The sequence below is a fragment of the Bufo gargarizans genome, chromosome 3 (genome assembly GCF_014858855.1).
Source record: "Bufo gargarizans isolate SCDJY-AF-19 chromosome 3, ASM1485885v1, whole genome shotgun sequence".
NCBI classification, from domain to species: Eukaryota; Metazoa; Chordata; class Amphibia; order Anura; family Bufonidae; genus Bufo; species Bufo gargarizans.
The window spans coordinates 61,050,800-61,058,241 of NC_058082.1; the positions used below are offsets into that span (position 1 = coordinate 61,050,800).

The 7,442-nt window shown below is 45.3% G+C and overlaps 1 pseudogene; it reads right to left on the bottom strand.

The window, feature by feature from the left end:
- Window positions 1–6,877: 6,877 nt before the first annotated feature.
- Window positions 6,878–6,965, bottom strand: LOC122933571 (annotated as a pseudogene).
- Between the last annotated feature and the right edge of the window lie 477 nt (window positions 6,966–7,442).

Consider the following 7,442-nt stretch of genomic DNA (forward strand, 5'->3'; position numbering starts at 1 on the left):
AATGCTTATAGTTATAGGAATGATGAAGTAAGAAAAATCATTATGAGCTAAATACTACCTATAGGATAATTTAGGGTAGGTGTTGTATCCTCTTTTAATTACAGCCTCTGATTTATCATCTCAATCTTAATTAAAATAATTCCAGTTTTAATTTTCATCACAACAGAAACTAATGGTTTGTGAAACAATGCAATGAAACCTTGTGATAAGCAGAAGCACTGATGATAAAATTCCTTCTTATATAAGCACATTTTTGTTTTATAGGATTGCTCATCTACAAAGCAAGAACAATCTGAATTGCTATAGCTATATAACAAAGACAACATTTTTTTTTAGAATATGAGCCCATATGTAGTACCCCAGCACTACCATTAATATACCCTGTTACTGTCTCTAGGCTAACCAATAATGTTATTTGTGTATTTAATTCCAGGTGCTTTGGTATTGTGCCTTAATAACATTGTTATGTAACTGTTATGTATTGTATTTCATGCACTGTGCCTGGTTGTCCAGCAGGTGACATTGTATCTGGCAGAGAGACAGACCTTTAGATAGAATTGAACTTACTATTTCATCCTCCCCCCTGTTGGGCAGAAGTGGGCTTGTCCTTCCTACCAAGAGAGGGGTTGCAGGAAGCTACAGTTAGTTTACAGTGGAGCTGAAAAGACACAAGAGATGGTGCAGTGAGGGGAATGCCTCTGCTTCCTCCTGCAGCAGAAGTTTCTCAAGGTAATGAGCTCAGAGCACCACGTCTCCTTATAGTTTATAGACTAAGTATTATGAGTGGGTCAACGGCCAAAGGCACCCCACTCAAAGGTACCAGTACTGTCATAAAGTCCAGCTACCAGACCCAAAATCAGAGTCTAGCACAACAGAGAAAGAGAAAGAAAAGTATCAAATATTGCCTGCCAGTTTACCCGAAAACATGCTGGAGCCAAAGAAAGACTACTTGTTGTTTGCAAGTTTGTTGAAGTAAAGCAGTTAAATTTTACCAAGTCTGAACTCTTACTCCACCAACGTATGCTCTATTCCTTATTGCTCCAGAGCCTAAATCTGGGGCACGACGGTATCCAGGTAGGAGCACCATGGCACATATAACTAATAAGACTGCATCACCACTCGGTATTTCTAAAAACCTAGGAAGTGGGCGGCATGTTGTACATGCCTCAATCACATTTTACAGATAAATATTCACACTATTTTATACCGTCTTTTCTGTTTCTTATTAGACTTTTACACAATGTACCATATTTGAAAATAAATTTTGATTGCAAAAAGTAACTTGAATCATCGATACTAATAATAAAATGTAAATAAGTGCATTTTATGTATAAGCTAGGCATTCGTATGAGAGCAAGTGTTATACTTTGCAATTTTATTACTTTATTAGTATTTTTAACTTTTTGGGATCATTTTCATGCAAAATAACTCACAGATACTATACTACCTGTGCCAGTTTTGTGGGATTGTTTGCACCAAAATGTTGATGCATCTAATTTTTTCTGACATTCTTAACATTTCTCATTTTTTAATTAGAATGTGGACAGCTTTTGCCTATCTTTTAGATTTATGAAGCTGAAATCAAGGATTTTGGTGCATAAAAGTGATGCTAATTGAAGTTGGTCTTAATTTTTGGATGGGCATATTATTGGTGAATGTGGACAGATAACTAAGGGAACCCTACTCTGTGCATATTGTCACTAGTGTTGGGTGCAAATATTCGCATTGTGAATTTTAATAGCGAATATCGCCACTTTGAGAATTCACGAAAATTTCAAATATAGTGTTATATGTTCATATTCGCAAATATTCTATTTTTTTTTTCCCTCTGAACACATGATCCATTCCTGCTTCTTGCTTGTCGCCCAATGAGAAGGCTGCAATGTCTTTGTCAGAGCTTAGCAACATCCCTAGCAACCAATAGAAAAGTTGCCTACCCCTTACTATATAAGAACCTTCCCAGCAGCCATTTTCTGTAGTTTTTTTGCAATTATGAGAGAGACAGGAGTGTCATTGCTGTGCTCTGTGCTTTTCTATGTCACATTACATTAGATAGTTAGTCAGTTAGCTTATATATAAAATACAGATAGTTAGTGGGAGATAGTCAGTGAAGGTTAGATCATGATTCGTGATATAGTGTAACTGATAGGTTCTGCTGTCCATACATACTGTAAGGGATCGCCTTTTATTTGGGGGTCATTCTCACAGATACGACTTTAGGACACCAGGTTTCAGGTCCAAACCATGCATTTATTGCGCACACTCCGACCAATACAGGTTATCATGAAGTCGCAGCTTCACCTAACACATGTGACATCCACATAAAACAATAAACACTTGCCCGGCTAGGCTCTAACTAACACAGAGGTTCCTGACTCACCTAAGTCCTTGTTCACACCCTGTGAACACAAGCGGCTTTCTCAGCCAATGTCCCACAGCCTCCTGGCTGTACAGAGCAGAGTACGCCCACTGCCTCCAGTCCAGTGTCTCAGCACACATGGGGAATAGTGGTCTCTCAGCCCTCCTGGCTTGGACCACACAGAGCCTCCAGGCCTCTGTCCACAGGCAACACACTCCCCCTTGCTGACACCCTGGGAGGTGCTTTGTGCCAGGCCGATTACTTCCAGCTGGTCTCACCTGTGGTGGAATAGGGGTGTGGACCGAACTATCCACCCCTTCCTTGCCTCTAACCTGCGTGAGACCTGTCACTGTCTCACAATACATACATACATAATGCTGTGATGTCACAAGTTCACAACAATACTGTCATGGAACCATGAACCAGACGTACAACAGAGATAGGTGGAATAAGAAGGCTTTATTGAAAATCAAGCCTTAGCTAAAGTCCAAACGGATGGCTAAACTGAAGCAGGGTCTTGCGTAGACGGAGGTCAGGAACCAGGAGGGTAGTCAGACGTAGCCAGGATCAGGAACCAACGGGGTAGTCAGACGAAGCCAGGATCGGGAACCAACGGGGTAGTCAGACGAGGCCAGGATCAGGAACCAGAAGCAGCAGCAGTCTTTGAAGCATGTGCACACAGGAGGACCAAGCAAGGAACTGAAGCCACAGACCTTCTATATATATAAGCTAGGCATCCAGCTCCTCCCAGTGGGAAGGAGGAGCCGCAGGGTGGGAGGCTACAAGAAACCCAGAAACCAAGATGGCCGCCAGCACATGTCAAACGAAGGAGAACAGTGAGAAGGTAAGACCATGACAGTACCTCCCCCTCAAGGGCCCCTCCTCCGCGGAGTAAGGAACGGTTTCAGAGGGAAGCGTGCGTGGAAGGCTCGGAGCAACGCAGGAGCATGGACATCTGTGGAGGGAACCCAGGAACGCTCCTCTGGACCATAACCACGCCAATGGACCAAAAACTGCAACCGACCGCGGACCAGGCGTGAGTCCAGGATATTGCTCACCTCATATTCCTCACGATTGCCCACTTGGACCGGACGGGGCCGAGGAACCGAGGAAGTGAAACGATTACACACCAATGGCTTCAACAGGGAGACATGAAACACGTTGGAGATCCGCATGCCAGGAGGAAGCGCAAGGGCATAGGCTACCGGGTTTACCCTGTGAAGCACTCGGAAGGGACCAACAAAGCGAGGCGCCAGCTTGGGAGTGGGCACTCGAAGGTTGAGGTTGCGGGTGGACAACCATACACGGTCTCCGACCTGGTAGGAAGGAGCGGGCGCTCGTCTGCGATTAGCCTGGAGTCTCTGGCGTTGCGCAGAGACCTCAAGGGACCTCTGGATCTGTACCCAAGAAGTACGTAGGACGGAAAGGTGATCCTCCACAGCCGGAGTATCCTGGGGAGAGAATACCTCCGGTAACACGGCAGGTTGGAACCCATAATTGGCCATGAAGGGAGACGTCCCAGAGGAAGAGTTCACCGCCGTGTTCCTGGCAAACTCAGCCCAAGGCAGGAGGTCAACCCAATTGTCTTGGTGATCGGAGACATAGCAACGAAGGAATTGCTCCAAGGCCTGATTGGATCGTTCTGCGGCCCCATTGGACTGAGGGTGGTAGGCCGAGGAGAAAGAGAGATGAATCCCCAACTGGGAGCAAAAGGCGCGCCAGAACCTGGACACAAACTGACTCCCCCGATCCGACACAATCTCCTTGGGCAAACCGTGCAACCGGAAGACCTCCCTGGCAAAAATCGAGGCCAACTCTTGTGCAGAGGGTAACTTCTTGAGAGGAACACAGTGGCACATTTTGGAAAACCGATCCACAATCATGAGAATGACCGTATGGCCTCGGGATGCAGGAAGGTCCACAATGAAATCCATCCCCAGGTGTGACCATGGACGCTCCCCGGTGGCTATGGGTTGCAAAAGGCCCAACGGAAGGTGCCGAGGGGACTTACTCTGGGCACAAACGGAGCATGCCGCTACATATGCGGCGATGTCGGAACGTAGAGAAGGCCACCAGAACAGACGTGAAACCGCCCAGGACAGCTGATTCTTTCCAGGGTGCCCCGCGGCCTTGGAGTTATGGTAGGTTCGCAACAACCGAGTGCGCAACTCCTCAGGCACAAAACATCTGCCGTTGGGTCTCCCAGAGGGAGCACCAGATTGAGCCGCCAAAATCTGCTCACCCAGAGGAGAGGTCAGGCTGGTGCGAATAGCTTAAAGTTTAAACTGAGAAAATGTACCATTTTAAGGGAAAAATATGTTGAATCAGAATTTCATGGTGTCAAAAAATCCCCAAAAAGTTGGGACAAGGCCATTTTCACCACTGTGTGGCATCTCCCCTTCTTCTTACAACACTCAACAGACGTCTGGGGACCGAGGAGACCAGTTTCTCAAGTTTAGAAATAGGAATGCTCTCCCATTCTTGTCTAATACAGGCCTCTAACTGTTCAATCGTCTTGGGCCTTCTTTGTTGCACCTTCCTCTTTATGATGCACCAAATGTTCTCTATAGGTGAAAGATCTGGACTGCAGACTGCCCATTTCAGTACCCGGATCCTTCTCCTACGCAACCATGATGTTGTGATTGAGGCAGAATGTGGTCTGGCATTATCTTGTTGAAAAATGCAGGGTGACTTCTGGGTGGGAGCATATGTTGTTCTAGAACCTGAATATATTTTTCTGCATTGATGGTGCCTTTCCAGACATGCAAGCTGCCCATGCCACACGCACTCATGCAACCCCATACCATCAGAGATGCAGGCTTCTGAACTGAGCGTTGATAACAACTAGGGTTGTCCTTGTCCTCTTTGGACCGGATGACATGGCGTCCCAGATTTCCAAAAAGAACTTCGAAATGTGACTCGTCTGACCACAGAACAGTCTTCCATTTTGCCACACTCCATTTTAAATGATCCCTGGCCCAGTGAAAACGCCTGAGCTTGTGGATCTTGCTTAGAAATAGCTTCTTCTTTCCACTGTAGAGTTTCAGCTGGCAACGGCGGATGTCACTGTGGATTGTGTTCACTGAGAATGGTTTCTGGAAGTATTCCTGAGCTCATTCTGTGATTTCCTTTACAGTAGCATTCCTGTTTGTGGTGCAGTGTCGTTTAAGGGCCCGGAGATCACGGGAATAAAATATTAGAAGTTGGCACCTCCACATCATTGCATTCAGTTTTTATTCACGATTTGCATAGTGTCCCAACTTTTTTGGAATCCGGTTTGTACATACATAGTGCTGCATGTAAGGAAGTATGTATATATGTACGCTACATACATACATAGTGCTGTTATGTCACAAGTTTAAACAATACTTAGTGCACCAATCACTAATAAGTAGTCAGACCTGTTAAAATATGTAGTTGCACGTATTGCGCCAAAATATAGTGCTGATTTCGCAATCGCAAATATATTGTAGCACTCTATCTGCATATAAAGCTATTGTAATGTTCTGCCGGGCCAACCATTTTCTCCAATCTCATAAAACGTCTAGCTGCTTGAAAAATGTAGCTATAGTGACTTCGCGAATATATGACAAATATTCTACCAAATATTCACAAAATATTGCAAATTCAAACATTGCCCCTGCCGCTCATCACTAATCTCAAGTCACCTTTTCCAGTGAATTCCTACAAACACAGATTTTTTTGGGAAGCCCAAAGAGCGTGCTTTCGTCACCCGTTCAACAAAATTGTGCAGCGTGCCACACAAAAACATCCACTAGGTCGCAGTCTATCGCAGGCCCTCTCCATAAGAGAAGGGCCCCCACAAACTATTCCCTATCCCTCCGGGGCCGAAGCTCATGCAAGGGACTGGGACAAATGGCAACCCTCAGCCGAAGCCAAGGGTACGCCCATCTATGCTCCCGGCTTTCGCTTAGGCTGCCACCCAGGGTGTCAGCCAGGAGCCTCAACAAAGGTCTGGACTCTCCCCGGAGTGAAAGCCCAAGGGGTTTGGCAGGGGGGTAAGGAACCAACATGGCCACACACACCCCCCTAGACCTCAAGCAGGGGGTACCCGTAAGGGTGCCGCAACCCTGAAAAGCCTAGTGACAAACTATGTGTAAAAGTGCACACAGTGAACACAAAAATTAAATAAGTGAATATGTGCCATTACGGCCCGAACATTCGACCGGAATTATAAATATTCCTTATCTTGTCAAGGCCGAAGCCGAGCAAAAAGAGGTGAGTGTGCTAAAATGTGTGAAAGTGAAGTGTGTGCAAATGTGCCGTCACTCAGTGGGATCCCACCCCAAGTGAGTTCAGGCACCCCAGGGTTATCGTTCCTGGGGCACTTCTGCACCTCAGGCTTCCAAATAACTCAGCCCCTGGCTTCGATCCAGCAGAGCCCTTCGTCACCTAGCAAGGGTACCTTTAAACCCAAGCCGTACATGCTAGGGATGCTGTGTGGTTCACTGCTCTCCTTCGTACCACACTGCAAGCCCTAAGGTATGCCCTGTATGGATAGAGTTTACAGTCCAGGAGCTAGGATCAACCAGACTGATAAGAACAGATACTACACTTGATCTTAGCCAAAAGGCCGAGAAGCGAACACCTACTTTAGAATATAAGTCAAGAGATTTAGATTGGGAATCATGTAAATAGGTCAGCCATGAACAGTAGAGTGCCACACTCTCTGAATACCTCAGAGTCAAAATGATTCCACAACGTCTTGATATGAGCACAAGACCAACAATATTTAAGGACAATCCTGAGTTCTATGAATGGTTTTAACAGATTCTAAATAAATGTTCCTATGACTTGATGACGCAAACTGTATGTTATTTACAGAAAATCACCACAGAAAATCAAAGACCAAATTCAGATTGTCGAACAGCAACTGCAGTCTACCTTGACAGCTGAAGAATTAAAACAATTAAAGTAGTTTTGAGTGAATCAAAGTATCAAAAGCGGTATTCAATCTGAAATTAGAAAATCTGAGTCGCAACGAAGACGAATTTCCTCGCCGTTCGTGGTAACAAATATGATTTTTTTTCTAAAATGGCTGCTGCTCGTGTTACAAAGTGAA